The 25,450-nt window shown below is 42.4% G+C and overlaps 1 protein-coding gene across 7 annotated transcripts in view; it reads left to right on the top strand.

The window, feature by feature from the left end:
• The window catches only part of LOC136848877 (BTB/POZ domain-containing protein 6-B-like), a 309,776-nt gene that overhangs the window by 111,872 nt on the left and 172,454 nt on the right, over window positions 1-25,450 (top strand). The window lies entirely within an intron of this gene.

Raw genomic sequence — 25,450 nt, 5'->3', positions numbered from 1 at the left:
CTGAGGTGGAGAAAATATAATATTGTACTGTATTTTATAAATTATTTCCTACAGGAATACTGTACAAAACATTGCCTTTTAAATAAGAGTCCTTTCAGTGTGAGCTGGAAATCGGTCAAAACTTGGTAAGAAGGTAGTTAACCAGGTGGTTAACAGGTGGAGATGGGGTTGAGTGGGGGGAGTGTCACTCACTCACCAATCTTTGGACTCACTTTTCTTTCGATCATGGTAGAGAACAGATACATTTCACTCTTCTGTGCTGACTGGTGGTTAAGGGTTTTGATTGTGTAGATGAATATTTGTTCATTGCTATTCTTTTGTGTTTAATTATGTCTTTTGTGTCCTTGTTGCTTCTTAATTGTTTGTTCAGGTAGAACAAAAACATGAATGTTGCTAGGATGTTACCACCCTTGTGGGAGGTTTGTCACCTGTACCGACTTCCCCTCTCTGGTTATTTTATCAACAAGGGAATCTCCTGTTGTAGACTTCTCCGAGCTAGAAGTGTATTGGCTGGAATTTTTGGGCATAGCAGCTTCTGGAGGAGGTTTTCATCAGCAGCTTTATCGTTTTCTTAATAATAGTCCTAATGAAATTGATGTTTTAGGTGTCCATGTATTTGTCATCATGGAAGTACCTGTGGAGGTTTGGCGTACCATGAATTAGGTAGTCTCTTTCATGGCCTTCCCAGTAAACCCTTTAACCCCGAAGCCCTATTTACAAAAACGTCTCCCGTATGCCGGTGGCGTTCGGTGAGTTAGCGCCAAAGCGGAAAGAGAGTTTTTTTCAAAAAATCACAGCACGCTTAGTTTTTAAGATTAAGAGTTCATTTTTCGCCCATTTTTTTTGTCATTGCCTGAAGTTTAGTATGCAACCATCAGAAATGAAAAAAAATATCATTATCATATATAAATATTGGAATATATGACAGCAAAAAAAAAAACATATAATTGTATACAAATCGCGCTGTAAGCAAAACGGGTAAAGCTAATGAGTTAATTTTTTTTAGTTGTATTGTACACTAAATTGCAATGATTTTGGTATATAACAAATTTTAAAACGATCAAAGCAACACAGAGAAAATATTATCACAAAATGATGCATGAATTTGTAACGCCGCTGGACGTAAAAAAATTTTTTTCAAAAATTCACCATAAATCGAAATATTGTGCTAGAGACTTCCTGTTTGTTGAAAAATGAAGCTAATTGATTGAATATTATTAGACTGTAAGTGTTTTAGCTTACAATTGCAGTTTTCGACCATTTCGGTCGAGTTAAAGTTGACTGAAAGTCGAATTTTTCTATTTATCGTGATTTATATGGAAATATTTCAAAACTGATAAAAGCTACAACCATGAGTTATTTTTTGTTGTATTGTACATGAAATTGCGCACATTTTCATATATATAAAACTTTATGTAACGACTAATTTAAAGCGGTGCAAATATTACGACAACGAGACGAAAGAATTTCTGAGATGTTGGCCGAGTTACAGCGCAAGAGACGTAAGGAAAATGTTTTTTAAAAAATTCACCATAAATCGAAATATTGTGCTAGAGACTTCCAGTTTATTGCAAAATGAAGTTAAACGATTGAATATTACTAGAATGTAAAAGTTTTAGCTTACAATTGCGTTTTTACCATTTTGGTCGAGTTAAAGTTGACCGAAGGTTGAAATTTTGGCAGTTATCGTGATTTATGTGAAAATATCTCAAAACTGATAAAAGCTACAACCATGAGCTATTTTCTGTTGTATTCTACATGAAATTGCGCACATTTTCATATATAAAAGTTTATGTAACGACTAATGTAAAACGATGCAAACATTTACGACAACATGACGAAAGAATTTCTGAGATGTTCGCCAAGTTACAGCATGAGCGTAAGGAAAATGTTTTTTTAAATTCACCATAAATCGAAATATTGTGCTAGAGACTTCCAATTTATTGCAAAATGAAGTTAAACGATTGAATATTACTAGAATATAAAAGTTTTAGCTTATAATTGCGTTTTTACCATTTCGGTCGAGTTAAAGTTGACCGAAGGTTGAAATTTTGGCAGTTATCGTGATTTATGTGAAAATATCTCAAAACTGATAAAAGCTACAACCATGAGCTATTTTCTGTTGTATTCTACATGAAATTGCACACATTTTCATATATAAAAGTTTATGTAACGACTAATGTAAAACGATGCAAACATTACAACAACATGACGAAAGAATTTCTGAGATGTTGGCCGAAGTTACACATGAGCGTAAGGAAATTTTTTTTTTTTTTTTTCAGAAATTCACCATAAATCAAAATATTGTGCTAGAGACTTCCAGTTTGTTGCAAAATGAAGGTACATGATTGAATATTACTAGAATGTAAGAGTTTTAGCTTATAATTGCGTTTTTACCATTTTGGTCGAGTTAAAGTTGACCGAAGGTTGAAATTTTGGCAGTTATCGTGATTTATATGAAAATATTTCAAAACTGATAAAAGCTACAACCATGAGTTATTTTCTGTTGTGTTCTACATGAAATTGCACACATTTCCATATATAAAACTTTATGTAACGACTAATATAAAACAGTGCAAACATTACAACAACATGACGAAAGAATTTCTGCGCGGACGTAAGGGAAAAAGTTTTTTCAAAAATTCACCATAAATCGAAATATTGTGCTAGAGACTTCCAATTGGTTGCAAAATGAAGGTAAATGATTGAATATTACTAGATCATAAGAGTTTTAGCTTAAAATTGCGTTTTTTGACCATTTCGGTCGAGTCAAAGTTGACTAAAGGTTGAAATTTTGGCAGTTATCGTGGTTTATATGAAAATATTTCCAAACTGATAAAAGCTACAACCATTGGTTGTATTTTGCTGTATTGTACATGAAATTGCGCACATTTTCATATATAAAACTTTATGTAACGGCTAATATAGAACAGTGCAAAAATTACGACAAAATGACGAAAGAATTTATGAAATTTTCGGCTGAGTTACCGCCCGTGCTTAAGAAAAAAGGTTTTTTCAAAAATTCACCATAAATCGAAATATTGTGCTAGAGACTTCCAATTTGTTGCAAAATGAAGGTACATGATTGAATATTACTAGAATGTAAGAGTTTTAGCTTACAATTGCGTTTTTCAACCATTTCGGTCAAGTCAAAGTTGACCGAAGGTTGAAATTTTTTGTAGTCGACGTATGGTACGTCCACTTGGCACCCAACAGACAATTTTAGTCGACGTATGATACGTCCAATAGGTGTTTAAGGGTTAACCTGGTGGAGGAAAGAAGACCTTACCCCTCGAGCCTTCTCATCAGGTAGGTCCTGGTGTTAACGGGTGTCACTGCTTAGTCAACTGCTGCCTTGGGAGGAAATCTTCCTGTTGCAGTAGTCCATCCAGCGGAGATTCTTCCTGTGGGTGTGACTTATCTTTTGGTTCCTGTCTCGACCAGTCCTGCGGTGCATAGGGCAAGTAAGACCAGTGGATTGTAGAATAGGGGAGCTTTGTAAGAAGTCTAAATAGGTTGCTACTGCGCACTCTCCCTACTCAGGAGGGCAGGGTTGCACAACGAATGGAGTGATCAGTTTATCTTGGGTAAGGTTGGCACTTTGGACTCAAGGTCTGTTCTCACTTCTTCTCTGTAAGCTCTTGGATCACACTGGGACAAGGCTGCATGGCTCGTTCACTCTGTCGAACTGTGATCCGATGGTTGTGGAAAGGCATGTGCTTGAGATGACCCTTTTCTCCGTGACTCCTTGGGGTTATACAAAGAGGGTTTTGCTCGACCTGTTTGCTAGTCGAGTAACTGGTTTGTGGATTGAGTTAGCATTGGTAACAGGTAAGTTTGCTTGTTCAACCCATTTGCAATTGGATGATCATGGGAAGGCAGGTGACCAGGGTGACTCTTCTCATTGTGATTTCTTAGAGTTTGTGTAACCCTCTCACTTGTCATGTGTCCAGTCTATGAATTTGGTTTGTGCTGATGGAAAGGAAGGTTCTCCCTCCCAGAAGTCTCTGGGAGACTTTTGGAGAGAATCTGTACCGTTTTGTGCTAGAGACATTTACTCTGTCTGCAGCATGTGTGGTCTGAGCAGCCCTTCTTCAGGTAGAATTCATTTAACTTCCACCTCCCATGTGTGGAGTTTGCTGCATGGAGGGAAAGGGCATTGGAGGAGCAGTGTGAGGGCTTGTTCTTCTCCCTCTCTCTCATTAATCTCTGAGTCTTGAAGTGAGGGGCCTGGGGGATGGCAGTATCTAAGTCAGAATGGGGTTCTGATAGCGGGTTCGATGTGTCCCATGTTTTTTCATTGATGAGGCTCGTCTGGTTTGGTATGGGATCAGGAAAACTCTAGGGAGCAGAGTTCTGGTGTGTCTGCTGTGTTTGAAAGAGGAGCAGCATGTCTTCATGGATGGAATAAGACCATACATTTGTACTCCTCTAGCCGTGCTAGAGTGGCAACTTTGGCCTCATACCAGCCATAGGCCTTGTATAGGTAGTTGACATTTTTTTTTGCAATAGTCAAAGTTAGTGCATGTGAACTCCTTCCCCTACTGCTTTCATGCTGGAAGAGGTTTTTGTACTGCACGTGGGAGAGATGACTCCTTTGTCACTGATTTAGCCAGCTTGTGGGCTGTCTATTGATCTGTTTTCTAGAGGTTGTCGGAACGGCTAACATTAACTGCCACCGAATTTGCTGTGTTTGAGACCATAATTACAATCGTGGTGGATCGGAGAGTTGCATATCCCAGGATTTTCTCATGGTGTGTGATTTCTTTAAACCTTTTCATTTGAAGATACCTTTTGCCAAACCTGTAGGGTTGGGAAAGCGTTCTGTGTCTGATATTTTGAAGAAGCTCTTTGGTAATTCAGATGTGAACCCCAAAATTCATCCTTTAGTGCAATAGAGAGGGTTGCTTTGCCCCATCCATCTCCCTCTGGTGGTGCCAGGTGAGGAGGAGAGAGGAAGGAGGGGGTTAGCTGAGAGTGGCTATTCTTGCTGCCACGATTAGAGCACTGGTTCCCCGGTCAAACAGTTGAGTTTCCTTTTGGGGAACACGACAAGGGGGTTAGAGACCAACGTTCAATTTCTCTCCCCTAACAAGTTTGTGTAACAAATTCTTATTTGCTTGTTCTTACTCCTTAAACTTGGCCTGGGTCCTTTAAAGGTATTAGCCTATTTCATTGGTCTCTAACACCTTCAGAGGTGTGACTCCTTCAGGTCCATGATGAACATCTTGTTTTTTTTTTTGTCAGAGACGGGGGTTTGTGATTAGTTGGGTGAAATCTGATCACATCCCCAAGCTGTCGGTAAAGTACCTGGGCTTGCTGATGTTCAGCAGTGGAAAGTGCTTATTAATGGAACTCTAATGTGAGTGAGCTTTGAGAGAGATTGGCACAGTTCCTGTCCGGGTAGAAACAGCTATATTTACTTTGGCTGGTGGTCCTAGATCTTCTGTCACCATGAAGTAGCTCATGATATGTGAATGAATGTCTTGTTTGTTTTATTCCTCCTTACAGTCTTATTCTTGTAAATTTAGAGTTACGGAGAATTTCTCTTTTCCTCAAGTGACTGAAACCTCATAAAGGGTGTCATTTTTCTCTGCCTTCGTCATTGCCTCGGTTTTGGAAATGTCTGAAAGGGGGAAGGACCCATGCCTGAGGATAGCATCGTATCAGGTTTGTGTATTTTGGACTTGGTTCATCTGCATTGCTCCGTTCTTGGAGGGGTTGCAGGTTTTTCAGATCAGTTGTAAAGTCTTTCATGCCATTGGATTGTTTGCAGTATGCATGTCATACAAGTGGAATGTTATTGCAGATCAGCCCAGCCATCAGAGTCTGGATGTTGGGATGTAATTGTCCATGTTCTCTGCTTTGGTGGAGAAGTTTTTGAGTTTTGGGATTCCCAGTCGTAATTGTTAGAGACATGACTTACAGAAAACTGCTTTTGCTTTTTCAGTCCTCTGATTGGTGATGGCAGTAAGTTGCACCACCTGTGGGACACCCTGGTTGTGTTAATTTTTTTACCTTCCCAAACTAAAAGGTGATAAGTAGTGTTTAGTAACCTCCCTCTTTGCTTGACTCTGGAGGTTCCTCTTAGAGCTCTTGCTGAATGGTATCCCATTCTGCTGTTTTCCTAGTCAAGGCGCTGTGAGGACTGCTTTGCCCACCCTCCTTGTCAGCCACATGTATGCCTGTCCTGATAGGCGATGCACTCCCTATAGCCTTACGCTTGGAGCGCTCCACCAGTTATTGCAGTGCACTCCCTACAGCTTTATGCTGGGAACTCCCCAGCAGTTCCTGCGAGGGGGCCATAATGACTCTGCATCAGGGGATAGCGGACAGGCTCTTCCAACTATGGGGGAAGCCCATGATAGACCTATTTGTCACAAGGTTCAACAGAAAGCTAGACATCTATTGTTTTATGGTTCCAGACCCCTTCACTGTGGCAGAGGACACCCTTCAACATCCTTGGGGCAATCTGGAAGTTTACATCTTTCCCCCATTTTGCCTGATCCATCAAGTCTTGAACAGGGTAATGATATCCAAGAATCTCAGGGTGACCCTAGTAGCTCCCATGTGGCCCCATGCAGATTGGTTCCCAGATCTGCTAACCCTTCTGTCAGCAGTCCCGAGAGAAATTCCCCCTATGACACAACCTTCTCTGCCAACCTCAATTCGAGAGATTTCACCAGTCAGTATGATCCCTATCTCTTCACGGTTGGAGACTATTGAGTATCTCCTGCGAGCTAGAGGCTTTTCTTGTAGAGCAGCGACAGGGATATCTAGCTATCTCAGAAGATCATCTTCAGCCATGTACCAGGGAAAATTGGCTGTCTACTGTGATTGGTGTCGTCGAAGGGGTTCCTCTCCGGTTCGAACTTCTGTTCGGCAGGTAGCTGACTTCCTCATTTTTCTCCGCAGGTAGAAACATCTTTCTGTGTCTGCCATCAAAGGCTACAGAGCTTCTTTGGGTTTGGTCCTACATTTGAAAGATGTAAACCTGTCCTCTTCATGGGAAATCTCAATGCTGCTCAGAAGTTTTCATCAGTCTTGTTCTCCTTGAGAACTTAAACCACCTAATTGGGACCTGATTCTGGTACTAAGGAGCCTCACTTGTGCTCCATATGAACCTTTGTGGCAATCACCAGACAGGAACTTAACTCTCAAGACTGTCTTCTTCAAAGAGAGTGGGTGAACTTCATTGTCCCTCTTTTATTGTTAAACACATGAGGGGTTGGGGGTCCGTAGCCTTCGAATTTATCCCAGAATTCGTAGTTAAGACTCATAATCCCTCAGCTCATGATGACAGATTTGAGTCCTTCTCAATACCTTCCGTGGGAGATTTTGTTGATAACGATTTGGATGAATTTCTTTTATATCCTGTCAGAGCACTGCATAGTTACCTTAAAAGGACTCGTCACCTCAGACCTAGGTGTTGAAGACTTTTTGTTAGTACAGGCCGGAACAAGAAGTGTCCAAGAACAACATCTCCTTTTACCTCCGTTAGGTCATCAGATATGCTTATAGTTCTTCAGCCTCTAATGCTGACACAGTGCATGCAAGAACACATGATGTCAGGAGTTTGGGTCCCTCCTTGGCATTCAAAAAGAACTTGCTGTTCATAGGATTTTGAAGGCTGGTACTTGGCTTCGTCAAACCACCTTCACATCCTTCTGTCTCTGGGATGTTGTTCACAGGTCCTTGGATACTTTTTCCTTGAGTCTGGTGGTGGCTGTTGAACAAGTTGTGTAGCTCATCCAGTGACCCTGGTGGGACAGTTTGCATCTTAACTAAGATGATGGTAAGAAATGGAGATTGAATGAGATGACTGGTCTCTTTTTCTTTTCTTTCTCCTTTTCTTCTTTACCAGTGGGCAGTGAGAAGAGTGATCCATCATGTGCTGGAACTGGTTAGATACAGGTGAGTGAGTGGTCATTTTGTTTTTGTATATGTCATTAAAGAATTTAATACTCTCAGAAGCTAGTCCTTCCTCTCTCTAACAAGGGGAGAGAGGAATGATAATAAACATAATTGGTGGCTAACATAGGTTTGTTGTATGAACAGATAGAGCTCTTTAACTTGCACTTACTGTATACAATGTACACTGTATTAGCCTAGTAGAGTGACTGTTTGATAAACTATTTATCCAACAGATCAGAGGCTTACATCTCCTTCCTTTGCCTTCCCTTAGCCAGGAAGTGAGACCAGGTATGCAGAACCTCCAGTCAGTTCATGACTTGCTTTCCTCTCACCAAGAGCACATATAACAAATTTTTAGTTAATTTGTATTTTTCATTGCTAACAAACCTTCAGTCTTAACATATATTGCCCACCTCTGCCTCCCCTCAATTTGGTTACCTGGGCTGGAAGAAACTGAATGTGTCACGGCATCATGGGTGAGAGGAGGTCGCCGGATGTGTCTTCTCTCATCCCATTGCCTGAACCCATTGCCACCAATTCCTTGTACTACAATATGATTTTTACCAGTTTCCAGCTGGTGCTAGAAGAGTTTATCCTTATGTTAAGACTGCAGGTTTGTTAGCTATGAAAAATACAAATTAATTAAAAATTTGTCATTTTTTGGCTTTTTAGTTTCATATAAGTAACAAGTAACTTACCAAGTAATTACATAGCTATAGTTTCTAACTCATGCAGCAGCCTTTGATTTAAAAAATCACGGTAGCACTTCGATTGTTTAGTATAGGTGACAAGCCCCACCCACTAATGGGAGTGGGAGTATTGGAAACGACTTAACAGATAACCTCATTCTGTTTCTGTCGGCTCTCGAGTAAACAGCAGCAGCTTTTGTTCATTGGTTTTCAGTTGAGTAACTGGATTTTGGTGAAGTATTATCACTTATTTTGAGTAGCCTTCAAGCTTTGATAGCTTTCAGGATCAGTTTTTCTAGTTTTTGTTATTATTATGTCTGATTCAAGTTCATCTGGTTTTCGCTGCCGTAGTGAAAGTTGTAAAACCAGGTTGATTAAGTCTTCATACGACTCTCATATAATTTGCAGTAAGTGTAGGGCCCAGTAATGATTGGCCCGAGCACCCGGCACCAGATGAGCATAAGTGGAAGACAAGCAAGGGATAGGAAGAAGAATGCAGCCTCTGGAGCCAAGAAATGTGCTTCACTTAGCCTAGAATCTATACCTAAGCCTAGGCTAGAAGATAGCCCTGCTATTCCTTCTTCCCACCTTCCCACTTTTTCTCCTGATACTAGCCCTCCTACTTTTAATCCACCAACTCCCATGCCTGGCTCCCTTGCTTCCAACCCTTGCCATTGCCAGTCTTGAGTCTAGGTTTGACAAGAAATTTAACCTAGTAGTGAATACAGGGAAGTGGAGGAGGTGGCTACTTGTCCCACCGGTTCTCTTAGACAAAGTCACTGTCCTGTTCCCCTGAACGTGGGAGAAGACATACTGAAAGTCCAGGGGAGGCCAGTGGGCATTGGCCCACGGGTAGCTGCCCCCTCAGTTGAACCTGTTGTGTGTTCTGAGGTATCAGCAGACAGCCACTGGAAAGGTGTCTTGACAGGTAACAGTGTTGTGCAAGTGGAGGAGGTGGCTTTTTATCCCGCCAGTTCTCCCAGATGGTCTCTGTCCTGCTCCCTGAACCTGGGAGAAGACATACCAGATGTCCAAGGGAGGCCGATGAGGTTTGCCCTTGGGTAGCTGGCCCCTCAGTCGAGCCTGTTGCGCGTTTCCAGGTATTGGCAGACAGCCACTGGAAAGGCGTCTTGAATGATGTGCACCAGTTCTGAAGATTCCGGCACTGACAGGAGGCGCCACAAGTGCTATCTTAATGAGTCTTGCCCTATGAAGAGGCATGTGCAGGATGTTGCACGCCGTTCTCTAGTTTCTGTTGAGCAGTATAAGGAGGCGAATCTCAGCCCAGCCTTTCTGCAGTTTCACTATAGATCCCTCTGTCTCTGCCTCAGTCTAACATCCACTCTCTGCATGGGACAGCCCAAGACCTTCCCTCTTGAGTGCCCAGTTGCTGAGCACCCTTACTTGTCCCCCAAGCACCCAACAGACCCTCTCAGGCACCTGTCGTTATCATCCAAGCGCCTGGCTCCTCCTGAATGCTCTGCACCACCTCCCAAGTGCCTGATGCCAGCTTCCGAGTGCCTGGCTCCAGCTCCCAAGCGCCCAGCACCAGCTCCCAAGCGCCCGGCACCAGCTCCCAAGTGCCCTGCGCCAGCTCCCGAGCACCCAGCACCAACTCTTCAGTACCAGTCTCCTGCTCAGAGTGCCAAGCACCCACTTCCAACCGTGGGTCTCCTAGCCTATGCAGCTCTCCTTCAGTATTTGCTGGCGAGCTTTCCTACCTTTTTTGGCACCAGCTGCCCTGGCCTCGCCTGCCTTGGCCTTCCTGATGAGGAGCCATCCAGATGACAGATCTAGGCTCCCACAATGGTGCTTTCCTCATTTTCTAGGAAGGCACTCAAGGAGATTGAAGATTGGCTTTCTGCTAAGAGGGAGCAAGGTAAGGCTTCCTTCGCCTTTCCTCCGTCGCGCTTTGTCCGTAGGAGGCATCTTTCCTACCCCACTGGGGAAGCTCCCTCCTCCTGATGCTTGGTGTTTTTGTCAGTGAAAATTCTTTTCATGAGTGTGGGGGTTTTGAAGAAGAGAATTATGCTCCCTTACCACTAAAGGAGTCACTCAGACCCAGAAGTCGGACCTCCAAAAGAAGTCGACTCAGGATCTTATGACTTATTCTTCCAAATGCCCCAAGGATTCATATGCATTTGTTCCTATAAGACGGTCTCTCCTCTCCAGCAACACCCCTTTTGTGGGAGTAAGCCCAAGTCACAGTCTATGTCCTGCTCCAATGTCTGCTTCTTGGCCAGAACTATCAAGAGGAGCTCAACCAAGTCCTTGCCCAAGAAATGAGGAAGAAGTCTGTGCACAAGTGGGAGCCAGACTACTTGAGTTTTGGGAGAAGTGAAGTATCAGAGGGGGCAGAACAGTAGATTGTCAAGGTTCTGCAGGAGGGCTATTCCATTTTGTTCATGTAGAGCCCCCTTTTAGTCACTTCTCCCATTGTATTGAGGACCTACTCAAGAGGCTTGGAGAAACATTTGGCCCTTGTGGAGGAGGTCTCTTCTCTCTTTATAAAGAAAGCCATAGAAGAAGTCGAAGATATCACCTAAGAGGGCTTCTACAACCATCTGTTTTTGGTCCCCAAATCATTGGGTGTTGGAGACCAGTCTGTGACATAAGCATCCCCAATCTCTTCATCCAGAAGATGAAGTTCAAGATGGAGAAAAACCAGTTGGTCTTATCATCCATTCACCAGGGCGATTGGATGATAACCTTGGATATGCAGGATGCATACCTCCAAATTCCTATCCATCCGGATTCCAGCAGGAAGTATCTAAGGTTCGTCTTTCAGGACACACTCTCAGGCGGCCCACGTCAGCATCCAAATGCCTGTCTCCTCTCTAGCTCTTAGTGCTACTTTCTGAGCACCAGCTCCCAAGTGCCCAGCGGCAGATAAATCTTCCAGTTTTGGGCTCTTTGCTTCGTCCTCTCTAAGGCACCTCAAGTGTCCACTTGAGTCCTCGCTGGACGACTGGCCTCTTCGATCCCCTTTGAGGGAAAAGTGCATGAAGGACTTGAACAAGATTCTTCTCCTCACTCAGGAACTGGGCATTATCATCAACCTTCAGAAGTCCCAGTTGGCCCTGTTGCAAGAGATCCACTATTTGGTGATTAGTCTCAACTCTTGGACTTTTTGGGCTTTTCTGTCTGCCCAGAGAATTGCCAGCTGCCTTGAGATGGTCCACAAGTTTCTAGCCCTTTCATCTTGCTCGGCCCATCAATGGCTGAGCCTACTGGGGACCCTGTTGTCCATCGAGACGTTTGTCAAGTTAGGCAAACTTCATATGAGAGTTTTGCAATTCTAACTCAGGGCCAACTGGGACAGAGAAATAGCCGGACACCTACTCGTTTCCCATAAACCCAGAGATCAAGTCGGACCTGCAATGGTGGCTGTCCGAACAGACTTTCAGAAGGAAAGTCCTTTCATACTCTGAGCCCAGACCTAGACTTCTATTCAAATGCCTCGGATCAAGGTTGCGGAGCCCTCTTGGGGAACTGGGAATTTTCCGGGACGTTGTCGCTGGAAGAACAGAACCTTCACATCAGCGTTAGAGAGCTGAAAGCAATTCACTTAGGGCTTCAGTGCTTCTTGACCCTAGTTCACAACAAGACTGTGGTAGTCCATTCAGACAATACCACAGCTCTAATGTACATACAAAAGCGAGGCAGCACTTGATCATGTTCTTTCTACCAGACACCAAGAGACCTACTGTGGGCAGATCAAAATTGAGTGATTCTAGTCACTCGATTTATTCAGGGCAAACTAAATGTTCTGGCAGATGAACTGAGCTGTCGATTGTAGGTCCTTCCCACCGAGTGGACCTTGGATCCCCAGGCCTGTCGAAATCTGTGGAAACTATGGGGCAGGCCGACATTGGACCTGTTTGCCACCTCAAGGAACCATCACCTTCCTTTCTTTTGTTCTCCAGCCCCAGACCCTCTAGCATGGGCAACAGACACCATGCTGCAAGATTGGTCCAACTTGGACCTCTGGGCCTTTCTGCCCTTCAACATGGTCAGGGAAGTGCTGAACAGGTTTTGGGCTAATCTCAATGTTACGATGACCCTCATAGCCCATTCTGGCCCATGAAAGAATGGTTCCAGGACCTGCTACGTGTGGGTGGACTTTCCGAGACTCCTTCCCCAAAAACCGTGTCTACTCAGACAACCTCACTTTGAGAGATGCCACCAAGGGTTGTCCGCTCTTGCCCTGACAGGCTTCAGACTGTTTGGAAGCTTGTCATAGTGAAATGGTTTTCAAGATGTGCTGCAGAGGGTATTGCAAGATGCAGGCATCAATCTTCTAGCCGCATCTACCAGGCTAAGTGGGCGATTTTCCGAAGCTGGTGTCCCAGACACAACGTCTCTTCTTCTGAGACATTTGCGACCCAAATTGCGGATTTCCTCTTTTATCTGAAGAGATGTAGGATTCTCTTGTCCTCCACCACTAAGGGGTATCAGGCTATGCTTAACTCGGTGTTTAAAGCAGGGACCTGGATCTTTCATCAAACCCAGATCTTAACAACCTCATCAAGTTCTTTGATACGTCCAAGCAAAGGAAGGAAGATCCAGTCTCCTGAACCTGACGTACTGTAGTGTTGAAGTGGCTGACAGGTCCCTCTTTTGAACCCCTACGTTCCTCTTCTCGGAGAAACCTTACTCAGAAGACTCTCTTCCTTGTGGCCTTGGCTACTGCTAACATATTAGCAAGATCCAAGCCATCGATAAAAGTGTAGGCTTTTCACAAGGAGATGCAGTTTACTCCTTAATCCTTGAATTTTTAGCCAAGAACAAGGACCCATCCAAGCCCTGGCCCCATTCTTTCTCCATTAAGAACTTAACGGACTTCCTTGGCTCTGAGGAAGAAGAGAGAGTTATTTGTCCTGCTAGGGCTTAAGGTATTACCTGACCAGGAGACTGAGAAGATCAGAGGGCCATCCAGTAAACTCTGGTGTTCTGTCAAGAACCTGTCTCACCCTCGAACTAAGAACACCTTGTCCCTCTTCATGAAAGACTTAATTTCTGAGGTGCACTCTCAGATTTAGGAGGACATTTGCCTACTTTTAAAGGAAAGCTCATGATGTTAGGGCAGCCTCTACCTCATCAGCTTTCAGGCACAATATGTCCCTCACTTTCTTTCTGCAGTCAACCTACTGGAAGTGTGAACTGATCTTCGTGTCTCACTCTTTGCAACAAGTTGAAACTGTTTGAAAATTGCAGTGCCTTGGGGCCTTGTCAGTGGCTGGCATGGTATTGGGGAAGGAAGCACAGGAATCTCTGTTTTTCTCTTACTATCTCTTCGCCTTGAAGTAAGGTGTCGAGGTTTTTCGGGAGCCAGGGGATACAATGTATCTGGAGTACCCGCCAGTCTCAGTGGATGGGTTGTGATGTTTTCAGTGTAGGTGACAGCGTTGTCTGGTTTTTTTCTATACCTGGTGATGTGCCCAGGGCAGGGGCTCTTGTGCATGCTTTGCCAGTGATCAGGCCTATCCTCCCGCTGCAAGGCTCCCACTTAAGTAGAGGCGGCCCATGGCTCAACTGCCATGCCAGTGCAGGTTAAGAAGAGCACCAACCAGAGGCAGTATTCGCCTGCAGTAGCTCTCTTTCCAGGTAAGGAAACGTCAAGCATTGTTCCAATGCTTGCAAATTTTTTATTTCAAAGTCATTACCATGCCTTAATGTTTTGGAATAGAATATGTCCTTCTATCCCATCTCCAGTCAATGTGGGATTCAGTTATGTAATTATTTGGTAAGTTACTTATATGAAAATGATATTTTCATAATAAAATGAAGTTTCATACATACTTAATAAGTAATTTCAGAATCGGAGCCCGCTTTTCTCCCCTCTCATGGATATAAGAGAGAAGCAGAATGAGGTTATCTGCTAAGTCGTTTCCAGTACTCCCATTAGTAGGTAGGGCTTGTCACCTACACTAGACACTCAAAGTGCGACCATGATTTTTTAAATAAAAGGCTGCCACAAACTATTGCTATGTAATTACTTGTTAAGTATATAATGAAACTTAATTTTATTATCAAAATATCATTTTTCCTACTGAGTTAAACCTCTCCTCTTTGTTGGAGTTGTCTATGCTGATGAATTCAAGCTCAGGTTGTCTGTGAGAGAAGAGCTGAGAGCTTATAATGAGGATGTGAAGAATTTTCTCTCCAGTGGTGATGACCATAAGTAGTGGTCTACCCTCAAATCATCACTATTTGGAGTTGAGTCAAGCATGCCTCCCCTTAGAGCTGATAGAACTGCTGAATATTGCTCAAAACAGAAGGCAGAACTTTTGAGTCAAGTCTTTGTGAGCAAAGGCCTTGACAATTATGGCACCATAGACCCTAATGGGCTCCTTCCCACCTTTTTTAAGAAGAATGCTGATTTCATTGCTCTTTATGTTACTATTTTCAGAAGATTAATTGGATTTGCAAATTATCCTTCTGTTGACAGGATAGAAAACATTGCTTCATTACCTAAGGGACTAAGTCCCTCCTCATGCCCTTCAGAATATAAGCCAATTTCAATTACCCATTTGTTCTTACACAATTCTTATACAAATACAAACCTTTGTTCTTTACATAGGATTTTGCTTGCGAATGCGAGCTGGAGTGGCCATTCAAACTTACAGACAAGGTATTCAACCACCGACAGGCGGGGTGAAGCCCCGCTCACCTGTTGATATGCACTCCACTTTGTTTCTGGCTGCTGTTGAGTCCAAATGTCTTTCACAACTCTGCCCAACTTTGCCATTTGAACCTTTATTGATTAAACTGGAGTATTCCTTTTCCTTTTTTGGTTGCTGACTATATGTTTATTTTGTATTTTCAAACTCATCAGTCAAATAAGCCTTCTTGCAAGGAATTAGGTTGTGTTTTCCTTGCTGCTATAAATACTGTTTTCATCAGACATGCAGCAGCATCTGGTAGTTACACAAGAGCTGTTTCATTCTCCTTTATACTTGCTAATATACTTATCTCTAAGGTATGGTAGATTTAGCCACTTGGAGGGTCCATGACAGTAGGGTTTGCCTTCCTCCCTAATCCTGTTTTTTTCACACTCAGGCTCAATCCGTCCCTTAAGGGTTAAGCATAATCTATCCCTGTCTTTTCCACAAGCAACATACTGGAAATGCAAGTCAGCGTTTGCTATGCATTATTTGCGAGACGTAGAAATGGTCTGTGAGAACTACATTACCCTAGGACCTTTGTCCGTGGCTGTCTTTTCGCCTTGACATAGGTGCCGAGTCCTAAGGGAGCCTGGGGGTTACTATGTACAGATATCCCCAGTTATCGGCGATCTGGTTTTACGGCGCTTGTCTAGCGATGAAAATCATCAATTTTCGGCGCTGAAAATTGCTGATTTCCACTTATCGGCGCCGATAATTGGGCATTGGCGCTGATACATACATAACAGAGGCGCCGATAACTGAAAATCAACATACATAATAATGGAGGTGCCAATAACTGAAAATCAGCGATTTTTGTCGCTTTTCAGCACTGATAACCGCCCCAAAAATCGCTGATTTTTGGTTATTGTCACTCCATCAGAATGGAACCCCGCCAATAACTGGGGACTGCCTGTACCTGGGGTGTCCACCAGTTTTTTAGTGTTGGGTAGTGGTTATATTGTTTTTATATGGTGTAGCTGGCAGCATTGTCTGGTTGTTCTTGATTGTGGTACTGTGCCCTGGGCAGGGGCAAATATTGAACATTTGTTGGCCATCACAAATGTCCTTTGCCACAAAGCCCCTACTAATACTTCGTCAGCTATCAGATTACTCCTTCGTTACAAAGTCCCCACGGGAGCAGAGGCGCTCCTGGCTATACCACCACGCCACTACAAGGTTGAGATGGGCACCAACCAGAGTCAGTATCTACCTGCAGTAGCTCGCTCACCAGGTAAGGAAACAACAAGCATTGTATCAATGCTAGCCTATTTTCTGTTCTCAAATTCATTAACCTTATTAATGTTTTGGGGTACAAGATGTCCATGAATCCCCACCACCTGTCAATGTGGGTTCAACTAAGTAATTACTGGGTAGGTTACTTATATAAAAATGACATTTTTATAATAAAATAAAGTTTTGTATACTTACCCAGTAATTACAGACGGAGCCCACCCTCCTACCCTCACACGGACATTTTAAGCATAAACAAATTGAAGCTCTTGGCTGAGTTGTTCCTCTCTTACCCCAAAAATGGGCGGGGCTATTCACCTACATAAACAAAAGAATCGCTGCTGCGAATATCAAATTCAAGCTGCCATGCGAGTAGAAACTCTTAGCTAAGTAATTACTGGGTAAGTTATATAAAACTTCATTTCATATATGTAACTTACCAAGTAATTACATTGCTGTACTTTCTGTTGGTGCGGCAGTTAAAAATTTTAACTTTGTTTATAGCGTAGGTAACCACCTCGCCCTCTATCGGGGAACAATAGGTACAACGACTGCCGGCTACAACATCAACATCGAATGTTTTGGTGGTTGAATTTGAGGTTTTTTCTTCGCTTTTCCCAAGGATTTGGTGAAGTATTGATTGTTTTGGTAGCATTTCAGCTTAGCCTAGTGGATTTTCTGCACTTTATTTTTCGTGATGTCTGATTCCAGTGCATCAAGTGTTAGATATTGTAGGTAGGGTTGCAAGACCCAGATGACAAAAGTAACCTACGATAGTCATACCACCTGTGCAAAATGTAGAGGACAAGTGTTCAGTAGATCTCATTTGTGCTGAATGTGATGGATGGGATGAGAAGAAATGGGAGGTTATTAGGTCTCATTTGGATAAATTAGATAGAGATAGGAAGAGGAAGGTGGCTGTTAGAGCCAAAAATAGAGCCCAGAGTGTAGAATCTGTCACTAACATTCAACTCACTGACTGTAACATTCCTTCTTCTCCTGCCCTTGTTTTATCCCCCATCCTTAGTTCTCCTAATAATTCTCCATCAACTCCTATTCCTGGCTCCCATGCTCCTGAACCCGATGCCATAGCCAGCCTTGAGAGTAAGTTTGATTGCAAATTCGATCTTGTAGTTAATATTGTGTCAGAGTTGGGTGAATTGCTTAAGGTCTTCATGGACAAAGCACAGAGTATTAAGCAAGTGCTAGTGCAAGTGCCAGTGTCATTGCCAGTGGAGGAGGTGGATGTACGTCCCGCTGACGCTCCCAGACGAAGGTCACTGTCACACTCCCCTTATCCTGGGAGTAGACATACCAGTTGACCAAAGGAGGTTAGCTGGGTTTGCCCACGGGCAGTCACCCCCTCATGTGATTCAGTGGTTTGTGGTTCTGACAGCCATTGGAAAGGTGTCACAATGAGCTCCCACCAGTTATCATCTGACTGCGATAGTGACTCCAGTGCGAATAAGAGGCGTTTTTGGTGCTTCACAGGAGAATCTTGTTCCTTGAAGAGACGTCAAGGTAGAGAGGCCTCTCCCATCTCTCTATCCCCTTCTGGGAGAGGCCTCTCCTAGTCAACACCCACATTGCATTGATGGCCTACTCTGCAGGATTGGAGAGGTATTCAGCCCTCTCAGAGGAAGTCTCTTCCCTCCTCAGAAAAGGGGCGATGGAGGTAGTCGAGGATATCAGGTCGAAGGGGTTTGACAACTGTATGCTTGTGATACCCAAGTCTACAGGAGGATGGAGACAGGTCTCAATGTGAGTGCTTGAATTTCTTCATGGAAAAGACAAAATTCCATATGGAAACAGCCCAATCCATCCTTGCATCCATTCATCAGGGAAACTGGATGGTCTCCCTCGACATGCAGGAAGCGTACTTCGACATTCCCATTCATCAAGATGCGAGGAAGTACCTCAGATTTGTTTTCAAGAACCAGATGTTTCAGTTTTGAGCCATGTTTCGGCCTGTCAACAGCCCCATAAGTTTTCACACGAGTTCTCACTTCCCTGGCAAGGTGGCTCCATTCATTGGGCATCAACATCTCGCTCTATATGGACGATTGGATACTTCGTTCACCTACAAAGGAACGGTGCATAGAGGACCTTTGAAAAACCCTATTACTGATGCAAGACCCGGGTTTATCGTTAAACCTGCAGAAATCCCAGCTGGCTCCTTCTCAGGAAATTCTCTATCTGGGGATGAAGATAGACTCTCAGAGTTTTCAGGCTTTTCCATCCCCCAAAAGAGTAGAGGACTGCCTGAGGAAAGTCAATCTTTTCCTTTCCCTTCGTTCTTGCTCAGCTACCCAATGGATGAGTCTACAGGGCACCCTGGTGTCCATGGAACAGTTTGTAGGGTTGGGAAGACTACACATGAGTGCCCTAAAATTTTTCCCAAGGGTCTGCTGGGATGAGAAGATTCGTCAAGAGTTGTGCTTTTTTCCAATGATTTGGTAGCATTTCAGCTTAGCCTAGTGGATTTTTGCAATTTATTTTTCGTGATGTCCAGTTGTAGTTCACCAAGTATTAGATATTTTAGGGAGGGTTGCAAGACCTGGATGACCAAAGTAACCTACGATAGTCATACCATCTGTGCAAAATGTAAAGGACAAGTGTTCAGTAGATCTCACTTGTGATGGATGGGATGAGAAGAAATGGAAGGTTCTTAGGTCTCATTTTAAAACCATAATAAAAATAGATGAATGGACCTCATCTGTAGGCTTTAGGTTATCCATAGAAAAAACTCAAGCTGTCATGTTTTATAAAAATAAAAACTGGAAAAAAGGTGAAGAAATAGAATTGAAAATCAGAAACCATAATATACCAATTAACCAAACTGCAAAATTTTTAGGATTAACATTTGATGCACACCTGAATTGGAAAGCCCATATAACTTACATAAAATCAAAATGCCAAAGGGCGCTAAGTCTAATTAAAAAACTATCACACACAAATTGGGGAGCTGATAGACATACTCTTACCATACTGTATAAAGCAACAGTGTTATCAATCATTGACTACAGAAGTGAAGTATATGGTTCAGCGTCAGAAGCAGCACTGAAAATATTAGATCCGATTCACAATGAAGGACTAAGAATATGCACAGGAGCATTTAGATCCTCACCAGTCTCCTCAGTACAAGTCGAATGTAGCAAACTACCACTGTTCCTCCATAGAGAGTTCATAACAATGAAAAGTGCATTAAGAATCAAGGCAAGTGATTCACCAACAAAAACTCTATTTGATCTAAGAGATATATTTATAAACAATCATCCACCTCCTTTCCCAATTAGAGCTAATAGATTGTTTGAATCACTGAATATAGATATACAAGTATCTCCAGTAGTGAAGTTACCACCCCATGGGACTATGAATAAAATAAGGACTTGCACTCAGTTGAAATATTTATCAAAAAGTTCCTCATATACCCCAGAACACCATAGACAAAAAACCATAGATCATATAAGACGAAAGCATTCACATTACGCGATTTATACAGATGGGTCTAAATTACAACATGGAGTAGGATATGCAGCTATATCCCAGAACAAGTCATATCAGTTATCTTTGCCTAATAATGCCTCAGTCGTCACAGTAGAGTTATGTGCAATCGCAGTAGCCATCAAAATTATAAAGCAAGTAACATTCAATAATTTTGTTATTTTTAGCGACTCAAGAAGCGCTATAGAAGCCGTTCAAGGTTACTACTCAAAAAATAATATTGTACAGGAAATTAAATATGAACTCCACAAATTGAATAATAATGGAAAAAATATTGAAATATGTTGGATCCCTGCCCATGTAGGGATTAAAGGAAATGAGGAAGCTGATAAAGCAGCTAAAGAAGCAGTCCGCATGGTAAGAGCAAATATAAAAATCCCAATTAGTGATTACATAACAGATATAAAAACAATCATTATAAATAAATGGCAAAACATATGGAATGAGGAACCTATAAATAATAAATTGAAACAGATAAAATCCAGCGTTGGAAAATGGAGCTCATCATGTCAGAGAGAGAGACAAACACAAGTAATTCTGACGCGTCTGCGAATAGGCCATAGTCGTTTGACACATGGACACTTGATGAACAGTCCATGTGGCCCTCCTCCCGAATGCCCAGAATGCAAAGTGTTGATAACAGTCAAACATGTGCTGTGCGACTTTCCAAAATATAATCAACAGCGAGTATCAACCTTTGGAAATAAGTCAATGGGGGAAATTTTATCAGAATCTTATACATTTTCAGTCATCCCAATTTTATCTTTTCATTAAAAAGTGTAACTTGATAGACAAAATATAAATCCAAGTAAATAATGAAAATACAGAAGCCTGTAGGGCATTTAAGAAAGAAAAAATTGTAATTCTGAATTTTAATTTTTGATTTTTATGAAATTTTATTTTATTCTTTTTAATCTTTAATTTTTTTTTGTATGCATGGAAACTAGCAAATGTATTTATTGTATTCATGCGTTTCAGAGTAAAGCGTATTTGTTATACAGTTTTTTTCTTTTAAACTTCATTGTCATTTATTCATCATCATGCGAATGACCTGTTTGGTCCCAGTTCTAGGCCTATGGCCTAGACCTGGCATTTCATCCTAATCCTTCGGGCCAGCCCTATAAGAGCTGATTAGTCAGCTCAGTGGTCTGGTTAAACTATTTTAATAATAAATAGGTCTCATTTGGATGAATTAGTAGAGAAAGGAAGAGGAAGGCAGCTGTTAAAGCCAAAAATAGCTCCCAGAGTTTAGAACCTGTCACTAACATTCAACTCACTGACTGTAACATTACTTCTTCCTGCCCTTGTTTTATCCCCCATCCTTAGTCATCCTAGTAATTTTCCATCAACTTGTATTCCTAGCTCCCAGGCTTCCGAACCCGATGCCGTAGCCAGCCTTGAGAGTAAGTTTGATTGCAAATTTGATCTTGTAGTTAATAGTGTGTCAGAGTTGGGTGAATTGCTTAAGGTCTTCATGGACAAAGCACAGAGTATTAAGCAAGTGCTAGTGCAAGTGCCAGTGTCAGTGCCAGTGGAGGAGGTGGCTGTCCGTCCCGCTGACGCTCCCAGATGTAGGTCACTGTCACACCCCCCTGATCCTGGGAGTAGACATACCAGAGGTCCAAAGGAGGTTAGCTGGGTTTGCCCATGGGCAGTTGCCCCCTCATGTGATTCAGTGGTTTGTGGTTCTGACAGCCATTGGAAAGGTGTCACAGTGAGCTTCCACCAGTTATCATCTGACTGCGATAGTGACTCCAGTGTGAATGAGAGGCGTTTTTGGCGCTTCACAGGAGAATCTTGTCCCTTCAAGAGATGTTATGGTAGAGAGGCCTCTCTCATCTCTCTGAAGCATGCTGGAGACCCCTTCTCCTAGCCTGCAACCAGGCTGCAGTACTTGGCACAGCCCCATTTGGCATTCACTCGAGTGTTCTCATGCAGAACTTATGTACTCAAGTACTCAGCTCCTAAGCACTCTTCTAAGAAATGTTCTTCTTTTTCTGGGTGCCCACATGAGCAGCCAGAATGTTTGCCAGAGCACCTCCCAGTCTTTGAGTGCCCAGCTCGGACTCCAGAGTGCCCGCCTTGCTCCCCCAAGTGCCTGCCTCGAGCCAGCTCAGCACCAGCTTCTAAGCACTTAGCACCATCTGGGCGGCTGGTACCAGCTGACCACCCGATGTCTACTGAACGTCCGCCTACGTCTTCTTCACCCACTCTCGTACCTGAAGATCCTTCTTTCCCTCTTATTAAGAAGCAGTTAGATGTAGTGGGCCTACTTCATAAGGCTCCCACTTTGCTTAAGCCTTCTCTAGACCCTCCATTGTCTCCTGTTTTTTTCAGCAGTGAAAGAAGTAATACAAGAGCCTCCTCCTACAGCATATGCTTCCCTGATGAGGTATTTTTTTTTGGCAACCTTCCCCTCTCACTTCCAACCAACTGCTCCAGTGTCACTCGCTTCCACATTTCTTATGAGGAACCAAGCAGACTCTAGCTCGCGCCTACCTAAGATGGCTCTCTCTTTGTCTATAAGAAAGGCGCTCAAGGAGGTAGAGGATTGGTTGTCTGTGAAGAGGGAGCAAGGGAAGGCCACTTTTGCCTTTCCCCCTGCAAGACTGACACCCAGGAGATATCTCTTCCTACTCGACTGGAGAGGCTCCATCCTTGGGAGGTGCTGCCTCTTCCCAAGGTGACTTCTCAGGTTTGATACCCAGCCCAACGTTTGGCATTTTCATCAGCTAAGGTTTTCTTCGCTTCATTGGAGTTCGACCACCTTGTGGAGCACTTGTTCAAAGTACTGGAAGTGTTTAGCTTTCTGGACTGCTTGATAAGAGCGCTCGTTAGAGAAATTGAAGATCACGACGCTGTAGCGACTGATTTGTCAGCGGATTGGCTGGGCGTGTTATCCTGTGCAGATAAGGCAGTGAAGGATGGCTCCTCTGAAATAGCGGGTCTTTTTGCCATTGGAGTATTGAAGAAGAGGGAGTTATGGTGCTCCTTCACCATGAAAGGAGTGATGTCTGTCCAGAAGTCTGTGGGATTCAGCAATCTTACATGATTCAAGTTGTGTGAATTCACAGAGAGTGAGAGATAAGGGTTGTCCTTACTTAAGAGAGTGAAATTATTTATAAATTATTATGGAGACAGAGAGAATAACATGAGAGAGAGAGAGATTGTCCTTACTTGAAATATCAGGTTAAAATATTTATGAATTATTATGGAGACATAATAACTTGAGAGAGAGAGAGAGAGAGAGAGAAAGTTATTCTTATGTTAGATATCAAAAGATGGAAATTCATTATTTATGAAGGAAAAAGAAAGAAGAAAGAAAGAGAGAGAGAGAGAGAGAGTACCAGGAATCCTTTGACAGGCTGTGGGCAACAATTGACATATTTGACAGCTTTGCCCTCACCCCTCTCTTCAAAGGTTTGTTTGTTTAAAATATCACTTAATTTACTATAGAAATGTATAAATTTTATAATTCTGGTACTATTTTATTTCTCTCTCTCTCTCTCTCTCTCTCTCTCTCTCTCTCTCTCTCTCTCTCTCTCTCTCTCTTTTTCCTTTTTCCTTCATAAATCATGCATTTCCATCTTTTGACATCTAATGTAAGAATAATTTCTCTCTCTCTCTGTCTCTCTCTCTCTCTCTCTCTCTCTCTCTCTCTCTCTCTCTCTCTCTCTCTCTCATGTTATTCTCTGTCTCAGTAATATCTCATAAATAATTTAACTTGATATTTCAAGTAAGGAGAACTCTCTCTCTTATGTGTTATTCTCTCTGTCTCCATAATAATTGATAAATAATTTCACTCTCTTAAGTAAGGACAACCCTTCTCTTTCTCTCTCTCTCTCTCTCTCTCTCTCTCTCTCTCTCTCTCTCTCTCTCTCTCTCTCTCTCTCTCTCTCTCTCTCTCTCTCTTGTAGTTAGCACGCACACATTTTTACAACTTATTTCTCTGTATGTCTTTACCTGTACAGTAGATAGTACGTCTTTACCTGTACAGTAGATAGTTTAAATTGATCTAATTTTACCTGTACCATCTATAAACTGTAAATGCGCTGATGTGGCAAATACGTTCTAAAACATAGGGACATAATAACTAAGAGTTGTGTTAGTCCAAATAAAAAACACTGTTGTTCTTGAAAAAGCACTTCAGAACAAAGAGAAAGTAACGTAGAGTAAAGAAGTTTTTAAAAAGAGGTTGAGAAGACTTCTAAAAATAGATCGGTCAGAAGGGGGGAGAGAGAGAAATTCTCTTCCAGCTCTATTTTTATGTCAACCATTTATTTCTTTTTTTAAGGGTAATGTATTAAGCTAACTTTTAAATGAAATTACAGTAACTTTAATTTCATTTAAAAGTTTAGCTTAATAATTTGGGAGCATGATTAGGGTTATATGTAGTGTTTAAACTTTAGAAAAAGCATTTATTAGGATTTTTAGAGACTGTGCCAAACTTATGCGAAAATTCGCCTTGCATGAGGGATTCTGGAACCTAACGTGGCATAAGTTTGGGGTATGACTGTAATTACTTGATAAGTTACATATATGAAAATGGTATTTTCTTAATAAAATTAAATTTCATATATACTTACCAAGTAATTACAAGATCATAGCCCTCCTTCCTCACCTTTGATGGACATTAAACGCAAAAGAAGTGACTATCTCTGTTTTGTTGTACCTATTGTTCCTTGATAGAGGGTGGGGTAGTTACCTACACTATAAACAAATGAATCGCTACTGCGAACTAAAAATTTTACTTGGTAAGTATATATGAAACTTAATTTTATTATGAAAATACCATTTTTATAAAAATGTCATTTTTCTCTATTCCTTCCCTCCAGTCTATGGTGATCAGTTTGAAATGAAATACTGCTTTGCCCTCTGCACTCTTTTCAGTACTTTTTGAAAAGTCTATTCCTGAAGTCTGTGTGTTTTAATCTTTCATTATTACAGGTTAGAGCAAGAAGGAGTTTCCCGAAACTTTCTTTAGGCTTCATGTAGGGTTCAAACAGACCATCACCCCTTCTTAGGAGGAGATTACTGTAGTTCTCTTTTTGTAAGAGGCCTCTTAATGTTAAGGGCTTTGGTCCTTTCTTTACTGTTTAATAAAACTTTTTGGTTTCTAGGTAATGAGAGCTGGTGTGTAGCATTTCAGACTACCTGGGACCTGTAGTGGCTCCCCATCAAGTTGTGTTGTCACCCGAGCTTTGTTTTGGACAAAGTCAGTCTCTTGTCTGCTTGTCTAAGCATGATGTAAGTCTGGGGGTGGGAATGGGAAGACTGTTCCATTCCATCCTTATTCGCTCTTTGAGAGCAGCATCTTGGCCGAAGTACACACGGGGTAACAGGCGATTACATTTTGGGCATCCTCTCCTTGTTGATGACGGAGAGGCGTCTCCCATGTTCTCTCTTATAACAGTGGGGAGGGGGGACATGGTCGAGTTTCACCCG

This window comes from Macrobrachium rosenbergii, chromosome 2, assembly GCF_040412425.1.
Source record: "Macrobrachium rosenbergii isolate ZJJX-2024 chromosome 2, ASM4041242v1, whole genome shotgun sequence".
In the NCBI taxonomy this organism is placed as follows: Eukaryota; Metazoa; Arthropoda; class Malacostraca; order Decapoda; family Palaemonidae; genus Macrobrachium; species Macrobrachium rosenbergii.
The sequence above is the reverse complement of the archived record's forward strand: the minus strand, read 5'-3'. Positions and strand labels throughout refer to the sequence as shown.